Genomic DNA, 22306 nt, shown 5'->3' on the forward strand with positions numbered 1-22306 from the left:
ATTGTTCACATTTTGACATTGGTCGGGTCAACTTTATTAGAAAATGGCTATTGTATGTTTATTGTTAGAATTCCTTAGTCTTGTGTCCCTTTAATGACATTAAGATTTTCAATATTATTCTGCATCATCAAAATTCTATTTTTCTTCATATGATTTAAGAAAATTTGACAAGTCCTGTTTTTTAATCTTTGTTTTTATTGTCTGTAAAGCATATTTAATTAAAAAAAGACTTAGATGTAATTTAGTATGTCATTGATGCAATGTGTTTGTTTGGCAGTTGTCACTGCAGCGGACTTGGCATATTACTGTAAATAGGCAACTTTACTATATTTGAAAGAAAATGCTAAAGGGTGAAATGATTTGTGTAGATATGGATTGTCAATTTACTGTATTTTGAGCAAATGGTTGTGTACATAAATACCTCACCGTTAACTTAAATGAAATCCCTGGTCTCGTTCACCCGTTTTTTCCGTTGTCATCTTATGTTATTATAGGTAAGCATGCACGCATGTGTGCATGTTGGACAGGAAGACAACTGCGTCACCCTTCACAGCAGACTCTGCAGTTGTCTGCCGCTGAAGAGCGCGAGCTATTTATAGCTCGACGTTTCTTCTATGTAGCTGACACCTGTGAATTGTAGAGTTCTGTTTGTGGTAAGGTCTGGGTGCTGCTGTCTCCTTGTATGTTCTTGGGAGCCTTTGAGGACCCATAACAGTTTTTATAGGGCTATTAATTTAGCTCTAAAATTCACAACCCTGTTTGACCGGGCTTCACGCCCAAAGGTGATTGTAGTGCTTTTTGCACTCAGTTACACATGCAGGAAGACAGGCAGGCAGACATGCGCTTACTGGCATGGTCCTTGTGGAGTTGGCATGCATACAATGTCATTTCCTGGAAGCAAAAGTTACTGTTGTTTTGTTGGCGACTGTGGTTTCTTAGGGGATGTTCAGCTGTGCTGCACATCCACCTTTCTACTGTGCCACATCTGATCTATTCTATAATCACTGTTGTTCTTAGTGGTTTTCATCTATTATATGTTGGCATCACTCTCATTCATTCCCCATCAGTGCATCAGGAATCTGTTAAAATGGTGTATCTTTTTACCTTTAGGTCAGAATTTATATGGTGCAGGTGTTTGTCCATTTGTGACCCTTCACCACGGAATGAGTCACATGTCACCTTTGCGTGATTTTTATATTTTTAAATGTTCTTAAAGTGTTTTTTATGCTCTATCCAGTGGTGAAACCCGTTTTAGAAAAGAGCGAAAACTGTTCGAGTTATAAGCCTGTGACTAAGGTGACCCTCACACTGATACCTGACACCCCCCGGACGTATATTAGGCCTAGCGCAGAACCGCGCGAGGTGACATCCGACTCGTTCTGTGGTGGAGGGTCACATTTGACATATGTATACTCTAGTATATTTTGTCATCAAGTATGTGTGCATGGTGAGTGAGCAAGTCAAACTGAATCTGAAGCATGTTCCGTCAATCAAATAGTGGGATTTTTTAGTCAAATTATGATGCCAGATGAGCCCTTATGATCATTATATATCAGTGTGTCCATTGGTTGTTCTTTTTATTATCAACAGCCATCAAATTATCACTCTGGTACGGAAAGGTTACAACATTCATATATCAGTGTGTCGATTTATAATTGTTCTTTTTATTATCAACAGCCATCGAATTATCACTGATAAGTTTCAACATTTGTTAGAGATATTCACCATCATGTGGCCAAAGTGTGAGGCAGAAAACCATCAATGGCCCTATTGGGACCACAGGAATATGGCATAACAAAACTTCTTAATCCTCCCGCAACATCAAAGCTTGCCCAAACAATATGTGACCCTCCACCACGGAATGAGTCGCATGTCACCTTTGCATGATTTTCATATTTTTACATTTTCCTGAAGAGTTTTTTATGTTCTATCCAGTGGTGAAAACCGTTTTAGAAAAGAGCGAAAACTGTTTGAGTTATAAGCCTGTGACTAAGGTGACCCTCACACTGTTACCAGACACTCTCCGGACTTATATCAAGCCTAGCGCAGAACCGCGCGAGGTGACATGCGACTCATTTCGTGGTGGAGGGTCACATATGTGGAATTTCCCAAACAGCGAAGCCCAGATTTACATCATGTAATATCGTAAGAAAACCAAGAAAATAAAAGATAACGAAGGGTCCAATGGCCATCACGTTTAGTCATTTGTGCGTTGAATCCTCATTTTATATTGAACCGTTGGTGTGTGCCAGTGATAGTCTCCAGTCTACAAAAGTAGGATTAGTAAAAAAGCATCTGAGTGGTAAGCAAAAATGTTGTTGTTGTTTAAAATGTCAGAGGTTTAAATGGCACTAATTCAGTTTGGTTGAAAGTTAATTTACCATTGCCACTGGATATGGTCATCATGTGAAATTAATATATTTTGTGAAACAGCTTGCATGCATTTTGAACAAATGAAATGAAAATTGGTAGTGACTGTGATGAGAGCTTCCTTTTCATTTCATATGCTTTGACTTCAACATTTCATAGGGAAGAATGTACAACGTTTTCAGATATATATGAAAGTTTCGTATATTTTTCTTAAGTTTTGAGAGCGGTGTGATACAGTTACTTTCTTCTTTTGTGCATGTTCAACTTACAGACACCCCCCGCGGGTTAGGGGGAGTCCCATATTGTTTGGGACGAGAAAGAATTTACCCGATGCTCCCCAGCATGTCGTAAGAGGGGACTAACGGATTCTGTTTCTCCTTTTACCCTTGTTAAGTGTTTCTTGTTTAGAATATAGTCCATGTTTGTAAAGATTTTAGTCAAGCAGTATGTAAGAAATGTTAAGTCCTCTGTACTGGAAACTTGCATTCTCCCAGTAAGGTAATACATTGTACTACGTTGCAAGCCCCTGGAGTCCCGCAGTGGGGCACTGCGGTTATGAAATTAAAGGCCCCTCCTGTTTTTGGAACCGCAGGAGCTTTCTAGTTTGCTGTTAGGTAGATTTTTGGTTCCTCTTTCCTGTCATGCTCTCTTTTTCTTCGTGAATTCTTTTCTTTTTTCTGCCTTCTTGCTCATTCACCTGTATTTTTTCCAAAAATCTCTTCTCTTGCCGCTTGTCTCGCGATTCATGTATAGTTTAATCTGTTAGTGTTCTGATGTAAGTCCAGCAGTAGATAGGTTAAGCCTATTTTAACATACTGGAAACTGGTAATCTTCCAGTAGGTATTAATTTAGTTTTACTAAAGCCTGCTGGGACACAAGTAATGGGTTAGTGCATTTGTAAACAGGAATCGCTTGACAAGTGGCCCCCTTCATCCCCCCCTTCCTCGTCCTGATATGGCTCTGCGTAGTCGGCTGGACGTTAAGCAACAAATAAACAAACAAACAAGCCCCTGGAGCAAATTTTTGATTAGTGCTTTTGTGAACAAGAAACAATTAACAAGTGGCTCTATCCCATCCCCCCCCCTTTCCCCGTCGCGAAATAACCTTCGTGGTTGAAAACGACGTTAAACACCAAATAAAAAAATAAAGTACTAATTGGTCACATACCAGAAATGAAAAAATGGGTACATTGGGATTTTTTTTATGAATTAATTTCATAAAGTGACCTTTTAAGAAATTAATTCATTAAAAAAATCTAACTGACCACATGAAGCAGGGCGTTGATTGTTGGTATGTGTCCAAGTGGAGGGTTGGCCTTGTCCCGTGTAAAAGCCTGGACACATCTGAGACTGTCAGCTGAACTGTTTACACGAGTGTGCCTTTAACCCCTTCACTGCCACAGTGGTAGTAACTTATCCGAATGGTCTATGGGAAAGAACTGTGTTTAGAACCCTACAAGTACTTGGACAGTGGTTACCTCCCATTTAGTTTTCAGAAATGTTCTGAAATGTTGTTGACACAAATCCCACGTATGAGATACGGTTATGGGCGTACGATAAACAGAAAATGACCACGTATTACATACGGGGTGGGCAGTGAAGGGGTTAAGAACAGGACAAAACTGGGAGTGATGCTTTGCTAACTTGATGCTTGAAATGTGTCTTTGTCATGACATTGTTTGTGTTGCTTTGTGAATCAGCAAATATGGTGATAACATGTACAATCTTTCAGTTAATCATGATGCTGATCAACTGGTTAATTGCTGTGCCGCTCCTGTTCCCGGAGAATCAACTGTGGGTTAATTGCTGTGCCGCACCTGTTCCCGGAGAAAATGACCTACAGTGACTATGATGCATAATTCTTTTCAAGGTCAATTGTTGGCTTTGATGTATATATTCTTGCTACAGATACGGAACTATTTGATAAAATGAGCAATTCAACCACAAGGGAGGGAAATACTATGCCGCCTGTAACATGTATTTCTTTGTCTTGGTCGGGGGATTATGATTTGTGTTCAGATTGCTTCATGTACTCGACATACAGCATACTGTTCATATTGGTTGATGTAGTTGAATATGTGTCATCTGTTAATTATAACCAGGTATCTATTACGTTTTTTTTTTTATTTTTTTTAATTTCTTCAATAGATGTTTTGATTCTTTATGTCTGTCTATATTGCCTTGCTTGTGTACTGATTTCCTTTATTTTTTGTTGTTGTTAAGATCATCTTTGCATCTGAATTTTAAATGTTTGTGGAAGATTCTTGCAATCTTTCATTGTTGAAGTATCTATTGAGTAATATTGTCTCCTTTTTTTTTTTCCCCCCAAGAAAATGGGATTCTCTCACTTTTTTGGGTTAACCTTGAACGGTTGAAAACGACGTTAAACACCAAATAAAGAAAGAAAGACTTTTTTGGGTGCAACTTATACATGTACTGATAACTTAAACCTGTTAAAATGACTCATTACTTCTGATTGCTTACTTGAGATTCTGTGGCAGTAAAATAAACTTGAAGGAAAAAGACACACATCTCTCTGCCTGTCCCACTGACTGCAAATGTTCTGTTAGCTTTTATAGATACAGTCCGTAAAGGCGTAGAATTAAACAAAAATTCATGTGAACGCAGATTATAAAAAATCTCAATGCTCATCTGCAGAAAGTCACAATTATAAAGGAACTTTCAGTGAAGAATAATTAATAACCATAGTGTGAGTAACAGTATTTGAAAAGTATCGAGTGTAGGTACAGTACCACATATTTTGACTTCATGTAATAATCTAAAAATGATGCTAGCATTACGAATGACCTATAAAGGTATGTAAGGTAGTCAAATATAGCATATTTCTAGTCACATTAATCAACATTACCATGTCTCTTGACTCTGTTCAAAATGTATGATGAAATATCCGCTGCCTATGACATGACTTCATTCTGATTCCCTCCATGCTAACTTGAGAGATATCGTATTTCATGTTACAAACGTACCATGGATGTGTAAATCATACCTTGTGTAAATCATACCTTGCTTCTTGAAATCCTGTCCTGTTGTGTGTGTGTTTTTTTTTGTTGTTGAGCGGGCAGCTTTGTTGCTTTGTACGGTAAGTAGTTGTTGCTTTTAGTTGTTTTTTTCTTCATTTTATCCCCAAGTACTTTCCTTGTCATAATCTTGGATCAGTTACAGACCTTTACATCCTTGTAACTTTGGTCAGGAGAAGTCATTCTTAACTCATTGTCTCCCAGGTACGGATATATCCGTACCCACTCATATGACTCTATCTGACCTGGTACGGATATATTCGTACACACAGTCACTTCAGTCGCTTCCTGTAACATCGATCTAACACCTGCATTCCACCGTGTCGATACACAGTTGGTACACAGTTACTACAATTCTGAGTGACCTGCTGCAGCACAGTTGGTCTCGGCTAAAAAAAACCTGGGTGTTTTCTCGAAACTAAACATTTTGTCTTGGTTCTTTTACACATAAAAGGGTATACAGAATTGAGAATGTGCTCGTTCAAGAAGCTAGAATTAAATGTTTTCTTTGAGCGGACAGCCCAAAATGTGACTGCTTACAAATGTAAAGATTACAACCCCTTTTTAGTAGAATTGTGACAACATTTTGTTCGTTGTGACAAAATGTTGTTCTTTGATTTGTACAAACGCAAAAACATATTTTGTTATCAGTAAAAACTGAAATTTTTTTCCAGGGAAGTCGTACATGTACTTGGATCAGAGGAGTAATATGAAGCAGCAATTTATCAGAAAGCTCTGCGCAAACTCATTTTTTTTATCAGAGATACAGAAATGGAAGTATAAAAGACAGAAAGTAAAGAGGGAAGCAGCAGAATGAGAAGTTTTCTTTCCTCTCCAAAGCGACCGATTCGTACAGTCCTAGTCCCCAGTATACCAGTTGATTTCTGGCAATGCTCTTGTTTATAGTGCTACGCCATGCTTTTAATAAGTTACTCCCGTGTGTGTGTCTTTGTGTGTGTATGTGTGTGTGTGTGTTCATGTACATCTGTTTCTCATAGGCTTATATTCTTATGTTAACATGCTTTGTGTTTGTTGTAGGATGTTCATTATATTTTTTTCTTCAACCTAATTCAAAAATGTTTTAACCTTTCATGGTAGAAGACTGTCCTCTGACCAGGGACTTATAAGTAGTGAATATTAACATTGAACTATGACATCACATGCAGGTTTTCCGTAAATATTCAACATATCAAAGATGTTTGGTGGATGACTCACAGGTAGTTTAAAATGGATGTGACACAAATAGTACACTATGATGTAGTTGCACAGAGTTTTCAGTTCAAGGCTTTCCAACAGGTGTTTTCCGGGCTGTAAGATGATCCTCAGTTCAACTTTCCATCACTTAAAGGTACATTCCTTCTGATGTAAGGGATGGTGTACACCACCCCAGGTACCCCCCGCGGGTTAGGGGGAAGAATTTACCCGATGCTCCCCAGCATGTCGTAAGAGGCGACTAACGGATTCTGTTTCTCCTTTTACCCTTGTTAAGTGTTTCTTGTATAGAATATAGTCCATTTTTGTAAAGATTTTAGTCAAGCAGTATGTAAGAAATGTTAAGTCCTTTGTACTGGAAACTTGCATTCTCCCAGTAAGGTAATACATTGTACTACGTTGCAAGCCCCTGGAACAAATTTTTGATTAGTGCTTTTGTGAACAAGAAACAATTGACAAGTGGCTCTATCCCATCTCCCCCCCTTTCCCCGTCGCGATATAACCTTCGTGGTTGAAAACGACGTTAAACACCAAATAAAGAAAGGTGTTTACACGCACTAAGAGCATCACTCCGCTTGGACACATACCACAAATCAACAGGCTGCTCGCTTTCTGTGCAGAGCAGGAATTTGTTCTATATTGATCTCAAAACTGACAGGTTGCAAGATTAATCAAATTTTGACTTTACACAGTCAGGCTGTCGAGTTTTGGTATGTGTCCGCGTACGGATGCTCTTGCCTCATGTAAAAGCCTGATTTAAAGTATACCTGTGGTGGTTGACAAGTAAGCCTATATGTGAAGGATTGTACCTTTATTAACCACTTGTAACACATTTTTAAAAAAAAAGCAGTTATTTACACTTCTACTACTGATCTTTCAACGTTATGCTAATTTTTCCATGCGGTCTGCTCAAATAACGCTTCAACAGTTAAACTTTTGAATGTAAGCTATTATTCAGTTGACAAGAAAATGCTTGTGCATATTCTGCTTGCATATAAAACAAATGCAGAGCTGTACTTACTGACGACAAAATCGTTTCGTTCAGTCCATGTATAATGTTCAGTTTGAGAAGTATTATTGTCCAGTGTATTCAAATTGACAGTATCATTGTGCACGGAATTATGTAGTGTGTAGAATTATATGGAATATGATTGCATTTTTTTCCAAGTTCGTTTTATTTTTTTTAATTTTTTTTTTAATGTTTTTTTCCACAGCTGTACGTAACAGATACGGTAGTGACATTTCATGTGTTATTTTTATGTTGCACAATTAATTTGCTCTTCCTTTTAATGTGCTCATGACACTTGTGTTAATTGCACTTCTTACTTTCAGCGAGTCTCAACTGATGATTCCAATGCAAAATAAATGATAATAAATACATTTATCTCATACATCTCTTGAGCTTTCTGCACTTAAAGTTCTTCAATAATGTGTGTGTGTGTGCTTGGCAGTGTGTGTGAAAATGCCTTTTGAATCAATGAGAACATCTTGCTTTATTTCTGTACATGCTCTGAACTGCATTCTACTGTAACCGATTCGATATCCAACACACACAAAGTCACACAAATATTACTTTCATCATTTTTGAAGCAAAAAAACAACAAACCAACCACAAAGCTCACTTATGGCTGTTTATTTTGACTGATGATATGGTACATACTTTTTTTTCTCTTCATCACACAGCCTTCTTATAATTACTTGACACAACACAAGAAATTAACAGGGTCCACATTGGCACTTCGTTAATTGCGTTAAGGTTATAGCTACTCTACTGTTGCGTATTGCCTTTTTCGCAATCACTCGTGCTCAAACATTTCATGCGACATTCACTTCTCTTATAATTATCACAGACACCTAGTTTCACAATCTGACACACACTCAAATTAAAAGAACTAAGGGAACGAATCATTTGAACAAAATTGCAGTATATTTTGTTCTGCACTTCTGTACCCTGTTCGCTTCCCTCTCAGCTACAATGTACACTCTCTTTGTCATTCAAAATGTCATATTAAGGCTAGATATCATGTGTTTCATTTTGTTATAGAATCAAAATGTCTGAACCACAGAAAGTGAGAAAGTAACAAATAAAATTAAACACACACACCCACACACTAACAAGCAACTAAAAAGAGGCTGAGCTAATTTTTCAACACGCATAAACATGCATCATAAACATGCACTCAAACACTGCAATGCAACACACACAATTCTGTATTACACGGAACACCCAATTCTTTTCTCATAGGTATTAAGATTCGTTAGAGAGGACCATAGGAAATAGACACTGCAGAAGTCTGATGGCACACAGATTACTATGTCTACAGCACACATGAGGCAAATAATTGAACAGACAGATATACCATGTGAGGGCAGGAAATACCTTTAAAACAAAATAATGACTGAAAGAATGTGAGAAATTACACACTGGAATTTGGTGGTGAAAAACGGCACACATGTACCTCTAATTTGATTTATATATCAGTGTGTGTGTGTGTGAAAACGTGTGAACACATGCATGGATTTATGTGTGAATGCCTACAATGTGTGCTAGTGGGTGTAACATTGCCTGTAAGCTATCCCACATCGTACATAATCGTACAATTTAAAATGTCTTTGCCACGAGTGCTAAGTACTTTTCAGTGAGCTAATTAACATGCGTTTGTGAATACAAAGTTCCTTTCAGTGTTCATACATGAGCTAAAAATCAGCCATGCATATGTATACAGAACAGCTGTGCAAATCACAACAACGACCATGTTACAACCTGCACAATTTGTCAGCCCATCTATAATACAAGTACATGTATCAGGAAACATGAACGACAAGTATAATCTACCAGGAAACATGAACGACAAGTATAATCTACCAGGAAACAATTCAAATCCTGTGCTAGCTGTCAGCCAGAGAAAGGGGGAATGTACGTTCTGGCTCACCGATTCCGACAGACCCTAAATATTAACGCAAAATAGGCTTCTGGACTAAACTTTTACTAAAATGAAACATGCGACAAAATCAAAAAAATACTGCATAAATCCATACAAAAAAAAATATAGTAAAGTAAGGTTGTTTTGAACCAATGCCGGGTCTGTCGGAATCAGTAACCCAGAACGTACATTCCCCCTTTCTCTCTGTGCAACGCTAAATTTAGTTTCCATTGAAATATTAACTAGTTGCAGCCAGCGTGCGTATTGATCCAATCTGCCCGTCGGTCGGCTAGCCATAACTACCGTATTGATCTGGTAAAAACAAACAGCAAGCTTGTCTTCTATACTGATTCCTCCAATGGCAAGACAAGATTAAATCATGTGATAGCAACAGTTACGTCACGTCCGCCCACCACTTGGTATTGATTGTAACATAGCCTGGTGATTTTGCCATTTCATTCCGGACTCGCCCGCCGTGCAGTTGTGTTTTCTGTGAGAGAAGTGTTTTTACTGTCACTATATTTGCTAAATATTTATGTCTCAAGATAGCATTTCTGAAGAATTAGAGAGAGAACTTCTTCCTCAAGATATGGATCAACAAAGCAGATGGAGTGTAGAACAACTTGGCATCATTGAGGAGCATATATTTCATCATAATAATTATGTTGATGTATTGAATAGAATGAAAAGAGAAGGGCCATCAGAAAGTAGGAAACTACCTAGATTTCTCTCCCAACCAAAAAGAAAACTGACATCTCTGTATGGGGAGCAGGTGAAAAAACGAAAGGTTATGTCACCAGAAGAACTCCATCAATACTTGCAGTCAAAAGAGGTTGATGTGAGTAAGACAGTTAGGAAAGAAGTTTTCTTTTTTTCCTCAGAGAAAATAGGGTCATCAGATGCTGCTATTGAAAAGCTGAAGGAAGGATACAGGCAGATTCAAAGACAGGAGGCCACCAGTATGTGTTTTAACCTTCAGTATGGTTCTCTTCTGGATGCATCTTTCAAATTCTTTCAGGAAGAAAAGGAACGAGGAATTCACAAAAACAAGTGGGAAGAGTGGTTGCAGGCAAACATTGGCATCTCACCAGCTTATTCACGCAAACTGAGAGAGATTGCTCGTTTGCTGAAACCATACTTTAGCAGGTTTTCTACAGTTGGTCTGTCTTTCATTGAAATCTACTCTCTGAAAAAAGATTTGAAGACAATGTTTGAAAGTAATGAGGAGATCAGAAAATATTGGACTTCTCCCATGCAAGAACCACTACAACTCCAAACACGATCCTCTCAGGTAGAAAACACTCAGTTGTGAGAAGTCAGTCACGGTTGAGCAGAGCGCTCCAGGCTGGAGCGCCAGGTCTTTGTATTGCCTGCTATTGATGTTTCTTCCAACCCGTCACTACACTCAGTTGTGAGAAGTCAGTCACGGTTGAGCAGAGCGCTCCAGGCTGGAGCGCCAGGTCTTTGTATTGCCTGCTATTGATGTTTCTTCCAACCCGTCAAACAACTTCTAAAGGCTGCCTTTTCAGGCGGCCGCCGAGTGCACTTTATGCAAATGACTTGTTTATTGATTCAAGCTTTGACAAGTGTACTTGGTGGCTGCTTTGAAACTCAACAAAGCCCACTCCCCCTTTCACACAAACACTTCCCAAACGCAAGCAACTTCCTCTCCCCCGCTGCAGTCAAAACAAAGCTGTCATAGCGGGTTTTCCCGATTGACAAAAATTCTTATTACACACTCAGACTATTTGGAGTCGCGTTATTCTCCAGTGCCCAATTGCATAAGAATATTCTGGTGATGAATAAACGCGCTTTGTGTCATTAGCATCTAAAGATTTCTTGTTTACAATAGTTGTGTTGATCTGATGAAGCGCGGAACTGATCTTAGGGTTGTCATGGTGAAACACTCGCTTCTGAAACAGTGCTTCCTTGTAGTTATCATGCGATATGCTCGACTTTACAACCTGTTTGCTTACACCCTTTGCTTTTTTAACCACCCCTTTCTCACTTGCAACACTGTACATCTTTGCACGCAATCCAACATACTCCTTAATTATCTTCCCATTCATTTCATCTTTCATCTTTCCAATAACCTTCTTGTTAACATTTGAGTGCAATGGTGATTCTTTAGGGTAGTCGCAAGTGTCATAAAAAGAATCTTTTCCTTTTACTGCAGGACTTTCAGCTTCTAGATCTTTGTAAATGTCATCCGCTGGAATGTCAAGTAAGAATGAATCTGTGTCTGTGTAAAGTACTCTCGATTTGGGATATCTTGGTTTCAAATAATCATACAAAAACTCAAGCATCAACAGTTTTGACAACTCTAGCACAGTAAAGCCTATGAATACTGGTTTGTCAAGCTTGACTACAAGTTTTTTCATTAAGATACCATACAGCTGTTCATGAAAGTATTTAAAGTCTTGATACTGTGGTTTGGATGTCAGCTTGATGGCCTCATTTTCTCTTGTAACAAGTCTAACATCCTTTCTCTTGTGTGGGTTTTCCATTGTCTTACCAAAGCAACTGTTGTTCATCAGTTTAAAAAAGTCTTTCTCTGATGCATCAGCGGCTTTGGTTCTCAGTTCTGTGTTTTTCATGATGTAAGGTTTCATAAACTGTTCTTGATCAAATAAAATTATACGATGAACAGCCTTCAAAATTAATCCATGTCTAATGTAAAACTGTAACAGTCTGTAGTGACACACATACTTCTTTTTGTGAAACAGATTGGGCACCAGCTTTGGAGGTTCTCTTGGGTTTACTTTTAACCTCTCAGCCGCTAAAGGATAATCATTATGTAGATCATGAAGTGATAGTGGATAGTCTAAGTCAACTTCTAGTATCCATCCCTTTCGACTGTCTGGGCCTGCTTTTAATATTGTCAGCACAACACATTGTGAAAATGGTCCTGAATAGATCTTAAAGTTCCGAAGTGGAAGCGTCTGACACATTGCCCAACCATACAAATTGTTTGCATCTAGATACATGATGTAATTAGAAGGTTTCATAGGATCAAAGTCGTCCAAGTATTTGTTGTTGGCTTTGCAGTAATTGTGTGAAGCCATACTGATTCCTCCACGTAGTCCATTTTCAATCATCTGAAGTGTAGGAAGATCTGATAGCAAGTCAATCTTTACTCCTGTAAATCTAAGAAATGCATCCCAGCTCATGCCTGGTGCAGATATGTAATGTGAAGGATCTAGATTGTAGTGCTTCATACATGTTCTTCTGTAATTCTCAAATATATCTGCAAGTAAACAAACATCAGCCAACAAATATTGATCATGATAATCACCCATTGTATTACATCCTAATTTATTCCATGCAGTCTTAGCGTGTTCATAGTCTTTGTCACTTATACCTTTACCCTTCAGCCGTGAGAAGTAAGCATCCTTTGGTGGTAACTCATCTTCATCAAACCTCTCCCACGAATCCATGTATTCATATGGATAGACTCCCTTTCTAACTAAGTCACTGTCAAAGTACTTACATGTGATTGGGAAAGCAGTTAGTGATGAAGATAAAGACTCAAGTGTTCCCATCAGATGTTGAGCAGAATCGTAGAAGTGTAAACTATTCAGAGTAAAGGCCATGTACTTTTCTGAAGACTGCGCAATGCATCTTGCTTTGTATTCATCAGTTACTGCCTGCATGATCAGATGTGAATCATAACCGCGCAAGTTATGGAAGAAGATTGGAAGCTTCCAAGTCTTAGGATCAAACTTTAATTGTAGATTACATTTGCTGTGTGCTGCTCCTCGGAACTGCCCACTTACATGATCATGATCTCTTACTATTGGATTGTCTGGGTTTGGTGTTAGACTTTGTTCGCATATCCAACACTGTGTGGTAGAGTTAAACTGTTCTTGGTCTTCAGGTTTCATAACAATGTCTGAAAGATTCAGTTGTTTGGAGCAGTCATTTCGCACTTGGTTCATTTGCTGTAAGAAGTTCTTTGCTGCATTAGGTCCTCTGTACAATTGCGGTTTAGAATGTTTACCATCTGAACTAACAACAATAAATGCATATGAACAGACTTGATGATTACTTAGAGTTACTGTTTTAGGTAGGTCTTTTGGTAAAGGTCCTTCATATGGCACAATGATAGATTCAAAGTCAGCATAAACAACATAAGGACTTTTCTGTAGTTTGCATACATTCTTAAAATACACTTTGCTGTCTGGCGGTGGTGTTGTTAACTTCACAACCGCATCATCAACGCTCTTACAATGTTGCTTGTGTATAAGTGCTGCATGAATTGATGGAATACGCAAGAGACATCGCCTACAAAAGTCTTGTTTACTATGGTGATTGCTTGTGCTCGCCATCAGTCTACTCATTGTACGAATCAAAGTGTAATGATATGTTACACCATCAGTCATTAGTAACATGTCAACATGGTTAGTATCACAATCACCAATCGTTGGTGAGTTCTTTGATATTCTGACTGGTTTCAGTTCATCTTCCTCATCCCACGTGTAAACATTTACGGTGATGGGTTTGTTTTGCTGTTCAAATTTGTCAATGCTTGTAATGCTGACAGGAAATTCAATACCAGTAAAGTTTAGTTTATTTCTGTATGCATGATAGTTAGACACTCTTTCTGCATTTTTCTTTACACTGTACAGTCTTGCCAGAACACACCACATAAAACATTTGTCATCATCATTCTTTATGTTCAGCACAGCACGTTTTTTGACAAGAGTAGGAGGTAAAGGTATGTAACTTCTACCTCTGATGGGGGCAAATTTACTTAGCTTCAATTCTATTTTTAAAATTTCACCTTCTGACCATCCGGATCCTTTCATCTTTGCATCCTCTGCAGCTTGCTCAAACCGTTTCATCATTTCATCTGCCCAGTTTCCATTCAATTCTGTCATAGAATTAAGTGCTAGTTGTCTGGTTGAAACATGAACTTCTAGCACCTCATCACTGACTGTTTTGTATTTTATTAAACTGACTATCTGCACTTTTACTGGAGGTTCAATCAACAAATTGTTTGGAATTTGTTCAATGGCGTCTTGCACACTGGACTGCACATTTTGAGGATCCGTTACTTGTAATTCAACGGTGTCAAATACTGTCGATAAAGATTCTAATACAGAGTCTTCCATCGCTGTGAGTTTGATTTTATAACTCAAAATAAAAATATAAATTAAAAAAATGAAGTTGCAATTCTTTCTCAGAGCTTCCATTTTTGTTAACACTATAAAATCTGAAATAAAAAATCATTTAACATTTGTACCACGTGGAACTAATTGTAATTCCTCTTTTACAAAGGCTCTTTGCGGTGCTGGTTCTCTCAAGTAATATATAGGTGGATTTGTCTCTACTACTCTCTTGATTTCATGAATGTCAATACTCCAGATTGGATCCGTTGCACGCTTCCTGCTGTCACCCTCAGCTTCACCGGGTGCATATAAATATCTGACTTTCTGATTGAAAGGTAGTAATGCCACTGGTGTTGTTGACTTTGGAGCAACAGGTATTGTTTTCTGTTTGATTGCATCAACTGGTCTTAACCCTGTAGCTTTAAATACCTCCAGATTCATTGCTCTAAGTACTGATGGTAATCTTTTGACCCATTCAGTGTTACGCAATTTACTTTCTGTGTCCAAAAATTCCTGATGGTACTGATATGAAAACAGTTTTTCTGCCAACTGTTTGTTAAAGCTCTCAACAATAGCCTGTGACCTGTGGTTTCCTGGAATACCTCTCTTCACTGTAACATGATGTTTTAACAGAAGCTGGTTGACAGCTCCTTTAAACTCCTTACCATCATCGCACTGAATCATTCTGGGATACTTTAGTGGTCCACGTCTGTAAATTTCTTGCAGGGCAACAGCTGTAGCTATAGCACTTTTCTCTGTCAACGGTTCAGCATCTTTGTATCTTGTTGCAACATCAACTACAGTCAGTGCATACTTATATTTCTTCCTTCTGACTGTGTCATGCGGTAAATACAGCAGGTCTATTTGATGAGTGTCATTCGGTTTAATGTTAACAAAGTGTGGTCGTGTAATTTTTCTTGGTGCAGGTAAATAGATCTGCCAAACTGCCTGCTTTGACAACCATTTCTTTGCTGTATCTTGAGAAACACCTGCTGCGTCACTGAGCTTGTCAATAGCAGTTCTTCCTTTCCAGTATCCTTTTGGGGAATAATATATTTTAGATAACAAAGCATCACTCATGGTTTTTTAAATGACAGAATATTAAGATTTGACAGCACGCGCAATAAAGTAAACAACAGCCATACCAATAACAATGAAAACAATCTCGCCCACCTTCTGCTCTTCTGAAGGCTGATAAAAGTCACCCAGTTTTGGAGGAGCACTTGTCTTCATTTTCTTTCCAGTTACAAGATAGTATTCTTGAATGGCTGCATCAACATTGGCAAAGGTTTTGTTTGCATGTCCTTGCTGCCTGAGTTTATCATTCATAAAGTCTAACTGCGCAATTCGTTTCTTCTCGTATTCATCCTGTGCTTTCGCCAGTTGTTCCATGGCTTTGTTGTGCCTTTCCCTCTCTTCACCATTTTGCAGTTTAGAAAACAAATAGTTGCTGCCAGAAAATGCAAGCGCATTTACAATCGCACCTCCCACCATCATAACCAAGCTAGCCATTTTATTGTCTTACATGTTTATATTTTCTGGAATAATTCCTTGCTTCACCAGGAAGTCTTTTGTTGCAAAGGAAGCTGTCACAACACCAATTAGTTTAGCACCGTCTTCGAAGTCTAACTTTCCCAAGTCGGCTGGTTTCATTCTGAGGAGACTTTTACCCAGCATTGTGTAACCTACACTCAAGCCTCCAATCACTGCAGCGTGATAAACTAGATTAACTATTGTCTTTTCAGAACTCATTTTTATGTTATCAAAATTAAAATATTAAAATTATTCCATATGAAATGAATCCACTGCAGGTACTACTGTGGGCTTTGTTATTGTTTGTACTGCTTTGTTTGTTGGTTTTGGTGTTTCTGATTTTGGTGTTTCTGATTTTGGTGTTTCTGACACTTTATATTTGCCTTGCCAAAGTTTGTAAAGCAAGTATCCACCTCCTCCAACAACAGCTGCTACAGCTACTTTTCTGTATGATAGAAATGAAGATTTTAATTCTTGATCAGTTTGTGTGACCTTAGTCACTTCAGGAATGTTTGGTGTCTGCTCAACTTCAGACATAATGTTCTGCTTTGCCTTTTGATTTAACTTTTTTTGTCTGTTCCATTCGGCTAGTTTTTTTCCTGCTTCTACTCTACCAGGTTTCTTTGTCACTGTGTTCACTTCTGGTATTTTCGTCTGCTCCACTGTCTGCTTCAACTGATCCGTCATCTTTTTTATTCTGAAAATTAATGTGTTTGAAAGTAATTAATCCAGCAACAAATGGTACTAATAAAGCACCAAATCGATAATACAGGCCACAGGCAAGAGATTCGAGGGACTTGGAAACAACAGGGTCATGAGTTAGATCATGTGTTAAGTCTTCCTCCGAGTCGAGAGGTGTAAAATGTCCAAAAATCTTTGTGTACAAACCTATAACAGTCTGTCCAATACTTCTAACCATCTTAGAACCAAGCACTGATTCATACCGTCCATGATACTTTTCTATATCTTCTGAGGAAAGATGTTGTACTTCTTCCACAGTTAACTGCCGCCCAAGGTAGTGTTTTGTTTTTCCACAAACAGCAAGTGAATACAATCTTTCTTTTTTATCAGGTATAGTCCTACTGTCACAGATTTCAATATCTGTAGAAGTCTGCATCAGCAATTCATCACAGTTCATTTTATTTTGATGCAGAATAAAATTAAAATCTAGTAATTAAACTTGAGTAAGAACTTAGGTAGGAACTTAACAAGAACTTAGGTAGGAACTTGAGTAAGAACTTAGGTAGGAACTTAACAAGAACTTGACAAGAACTTGAGTAAGAACTTAACAAGAACTTGGGTAAGAACTTGACAAGAACTTGACAAGAACTTGAGTAAGAACTTGACAAGAACTTAGCAAGGATTTCTACAAACATACATACTGAACTGGTTGATCAGTTTTTAAAACCAGTTTCGAGTGCTTAGAAGATTTCAGATTATTCTTTATTCTTTCTCTCTCCTGTTTGTTTTCAATGACATCATTTTCTCGAAGGCACTCTTCAAAACTGTCACGGTCCTTTGAATAGAACAATGTTATTGTTTTGAGTTGCTCTCTAAAGTCTTTCAGAACTGCATTGTATTTTTGTGTTAATATCCAAACTGATATTAATGCATGTCGTCCACTGAATGCAAGCTTTGCTAGTGCACTTTTCTTTCTAACAATGTCACGTTCTGCTGCACAGTCATCAATAATAAACAGTGTTGGCGTGTTCTGAAAAAGATCGAAATAATGCTCCAAGCAAACATTTAGACGATCAGAAGGATTTACAATAAATATATTTTGATCAGACCATATGAATTTTCTCTCCTTGTATGTTCTGTTATGCTTTATGGTTGGACAGAATATGACTATGTGTTCAAAGTGATTTATGTAAACAGTCTGTAATAAATCCAAAACATATCTTGTTTTGCCGCAACCTGTTGCCCCACAAATCAAAGAACAGTGTGGATCTTTTGGAAGAAAATCTAGATACTTCATTTTAACACGTTCAATAAACAATATCCTGTAATCTGCTTTCAGAGATGTTTAACTGCGCATCTGACACAACAAACACGTAGATCTTAACTGATTTACTACTACTCCCTACTTCCTTTTCAATTTGTATTGTGATTCCTTCTGATCCGTTTTCAATTCGCCTTCCACTTCCATGCAGTTTGTTGTCGTCAGTTGTTCTGAGATCCAGCCATAACGCATATTTATTTGTCAAGAAATCTTCTACGCCAACACCGTGTAAATGTAGATCTTTAGCCACAAGATCAGATGTTGGGTCTTTCAATCTTCCTCCAGTAAAGTACTTTCTTGCTTCATCATAGTGTTGGTATGGCAGCATGCCAGATGCAAATATTTGGTTTGGCTGCCCTTCAATTGTGCAATATACTCTATTGATTAGTGGATTGTAAAACTTTTCTATTTGCCTTTCATATGAATCTTTTGGTTCCTCAAACAACATAAGTATTCCCTTCATTGACCTAGCTGGTGTATTCAAGTTAATGTTCCAGATTGGATCGGCCTGGCTTTTTGAAAGTGTACTGTGATTCAACACTCTTTCATAATAGATAGGCAGCTTAGAACTGTACTGATTTTCTATAAGTCTAGCCAGTTCAGGATGGTTTACAACATCAAACTCTAAAGAAATTCCAGACACCTTATACTTTGCTTCCGGGTCTTCTGAAAGCATAACACGATCATAACTATTGAAAGTCAGGTCGTATGACAGCCTGTCACGCAATGCTCCTTGATAGAAGGGAGGATGTGAATTTATGAGTTCAAAGTCAAGTGGAATACAAAATTTGTTTCCAAAAGCAACATTGACAGCGTTATCTTTTTTGTTGTCAGCTTTATCTCCGGCTCCTATTCTAACTTTTATCCCATTGTCTGACTGAATCCCTTGAAACACTCTGTTTTTCTTTTCATTGTCAGTCAACCAATTATCTGCATAAACTAAAAATACATCTGCATTATTCAATGACATCACTTCCCGCCCTTCCAGTTTGACAGTAATCTTCCTCACAATTGCTCTTCCTACATTATAAGCCAAAGTCCTATTTGCATCTGAGCCAGATTCTAATTCTAATTTGAATGATAGTCTTACAGTGCCTGGTACAATAACATCGTTCTTACCTAGATTAGGAAACCTAACAGTAAGTATTTCATTCTGATCAATAGTAGAAGGATTATTTGTAACTATAACTGTTTGCCTTATTCCTTTTACCCCGAGAGGTTCTTTCAGCCTTCTGTAAGGATCAAGAACAGAACCGAACGATTGTGCCATCTTTTTTTATTTTCAAAATAAAAAATAAGTTACAAATGGCAGAAGGTGGATTTGAAGATTTATTTGAGCCAGCGGACGACATGAGCGAAGCAATCCCTTTGGTTCCCTATCATCATTCACTGCATTATGAGGTGGCACGACATGAACTTCTGGAAGGTAAAGTTAGAGATTTCTACAAAAGTTTAGGAGAAGAACCTGATGTTTTAGATCCAAACCAGTTCAAAATGGAAGCAAATCATTTATATACAACTAACGATAAAGGAGAAAAAGTCCAACTTACATATAAATCTAATCCTGCTAAGTTTCTATCAAAAGTTTCACTAAAACAAAAACTTACTGCTAATCGACTTAGGCAATTAGATATTGTGCCTAGCACACGGTCATCATCTTCCCATGTTGTTTCCTTACTTCAACAAGCAGAACTAGGACTACCAACTGCTACTCAAATAGAATCTGTTCCATTGCAAGATCTTAATAAACTTGCAGATGAGGCTGATCAACTTATACAAGAGATAGAGACTTCTTTTTCTGAGGAAACTTCACTGAAGACTCCACATGAACTATTACCTATGAGAGAAATAGAAGCCCTTAATCAATCACTACAAACCATCAGAGGTGAAATAGCAAATAATCTGTCAAAACTAGGTCAGCTGGATGAAGATATAAACAAAGAGAAACAAAAACTTGCTGATGCTGATGATTTGAACCTAGAACAAGAAGTAAAAAACAGAATTTCTAAGCGTTTAAAAGATTTGCAGGAGGAGAAAGCCATAAGGTTAGAAGTTCTAAGTAACAATAGAGAACAACTGAGAACACAGGTCAGCAGAATAAAAAATACAATTCAAAGAATCCTTTACGAAGACACAACTCTTGCTGAAAGAATTAGAACGCTTTTCAGAGAGCAGGGAATCACAATAGCTAGTATACTAACTGCGTTAGGATTTGCAATAAGCACATTAGTGTTAACACTCACAGGTGGCACTGTCACACCTCCACCTCCACCTCCACCTTCACCTCCATCTGATCCGGGATGGGTAAAGAAACAACTCAAACACATTGCAGAACTATTAAAGAAACTAGCAGCAAAAGCTTTGGATGCACTTCCAGGAATCATTGGTTCAATTGTTAGCTGGCTGTTATCTTTTGCAGGTAAAGTTGTTGGTTTCATGGCTGAACATCTCTGGACTCTAATAGTTTTAATTGCAGGTGTTCTGCTAACGAGAATAAAGCAAAAGTAAGCCTACACCCACTCCACCAATTACTAGAGCAGTCTTCTGCGATTCATGATCATCACTAATACTAACAGCTTGATCATCCCTAGTGACAGAATGATCTTCACCTGCAGCCCGATCTTCACTTGTCACGCTTTGTTTCTGTTCATTGTGATATGGCTGTAACATCGTTCTGATTTCTGAATTCAGTTCTTCACCCTTTCCAAGCGGCTGGGTGTCACTAGCAATAATGATTTCATTGTTATAATTTGTTATTGTTCCAATCTGCAGCTGGAGATCAGAAGGTAACATGTAAAGGCCGTTACCAACAGCAAAGTCAACTTTTGATCTTGCATAACGGAGAGAGTCTTGATACCTTTTGATGCTGGAAGGCAGATCAACTGCAGAGTTTATGACATCTTCTAAATTTGATAACAACTGTTTCTGTGCACCAAACCCTGTGCTTGTTCTCATTATGTTTGATCGTGTCTGTGCCTGCGAGCCTAGCAAGCACCACGCATATGTTCGGATAGATTCATTGATCCTTTCAACACCTGATCCAGTGAAACCTTTGCCGGTGTCTAATATAAAAGTAGTCCATGCATTGTGGTGCTGTTGTTCTATTGATCCTAACTGTACCTGCACATTTGAAGAAAAAGATGTATGACCTGGCCAGTAATCAAAATTATACCTCCTGTGGACACCCCATAAATATAGTGTTCCCATGCCATGGTTTTTGTCTTGCTTTTGCCTAAAGTCGGTCTTAAAATCTATATTGAATTCATTGCAGAGACGCTCATACACTTTCATGTTTATCCTATTGTTGAATGGGTTCCAGCTCTTTTCATGCGGCATTGGTGCCTGAAGTTCAGACAAGATTCTCCTGCACTGATAGTAAACGTGAAATGTGTACACACACTTTGTCAGTAAGTTTGAATTATTCATGTGGTCTGCATAGGACACTCCACATCCTGTGGTTGCACAGAATATTGCAAAGTTTAACTGATTCTGATAGAACTGAATTGGGTGAGAGTTCCACATCTTTGGAACACTATCATTTTTGATTGGGGGATTTAGGTAAGAATGGAATGGGTCAGGCACTTTAACGCGAATGGATTCTGTTTCTGTTACAGCAAAGTCCAACTCATGGAAAGAAATAGTCTTTGGATTGTAATATGGTCCAGTTTTGTATTTAATGTCTTTGTTGAATTTATACTGAATCATTTTTGTTGTTGAATAAAAAATGTTTATCACACTAACAAATGTGAAGACTAGTGTGCCAGTTAAACTTGCAAACCCTATCAACAATCAAAATGGAGGAATGAAAGTTGCACTGCATGAAATTATGTACAAGGTTACTTGGTATAATATCAGTAAAAAAAAGGCTAACAACTGGGTTAGAATTAATGGTAAAACGCATTCTGTAGAAGATGGTTACTATGACTTCTGCACTTTAGAGAAAGAATTGTTTGCTCCAGTAGGTATTACAGCGAGTTTAAATCATGCAAGTCTCATTGCTACTCTTACTATGCCCAAAACTAGAGAAGTAAACGTTGAGTTTCCAACCAAACTCCTTGATATGCTTGGAATTACAAATTTATACAAGGGAACACGTCCCATTGACATGGATGTTAAC

The sequence above is a fragment of the Littorina saxatilis genome, linkage group LG1 (assembly GCF_037325665.1).
Source record: "Littorina saxatilis isolate snail1 linkage group LG1, US_GU_Lsax_2.0, whole genome shotgun sequence".
NCBI classification, from domain to species: domain Eukaryota; kingdom Metazoa; phylum Mollusca; class Gastropoda; order Littorinimorpha; family Littorinidae; genus Littorina; species Littorina saxatilis.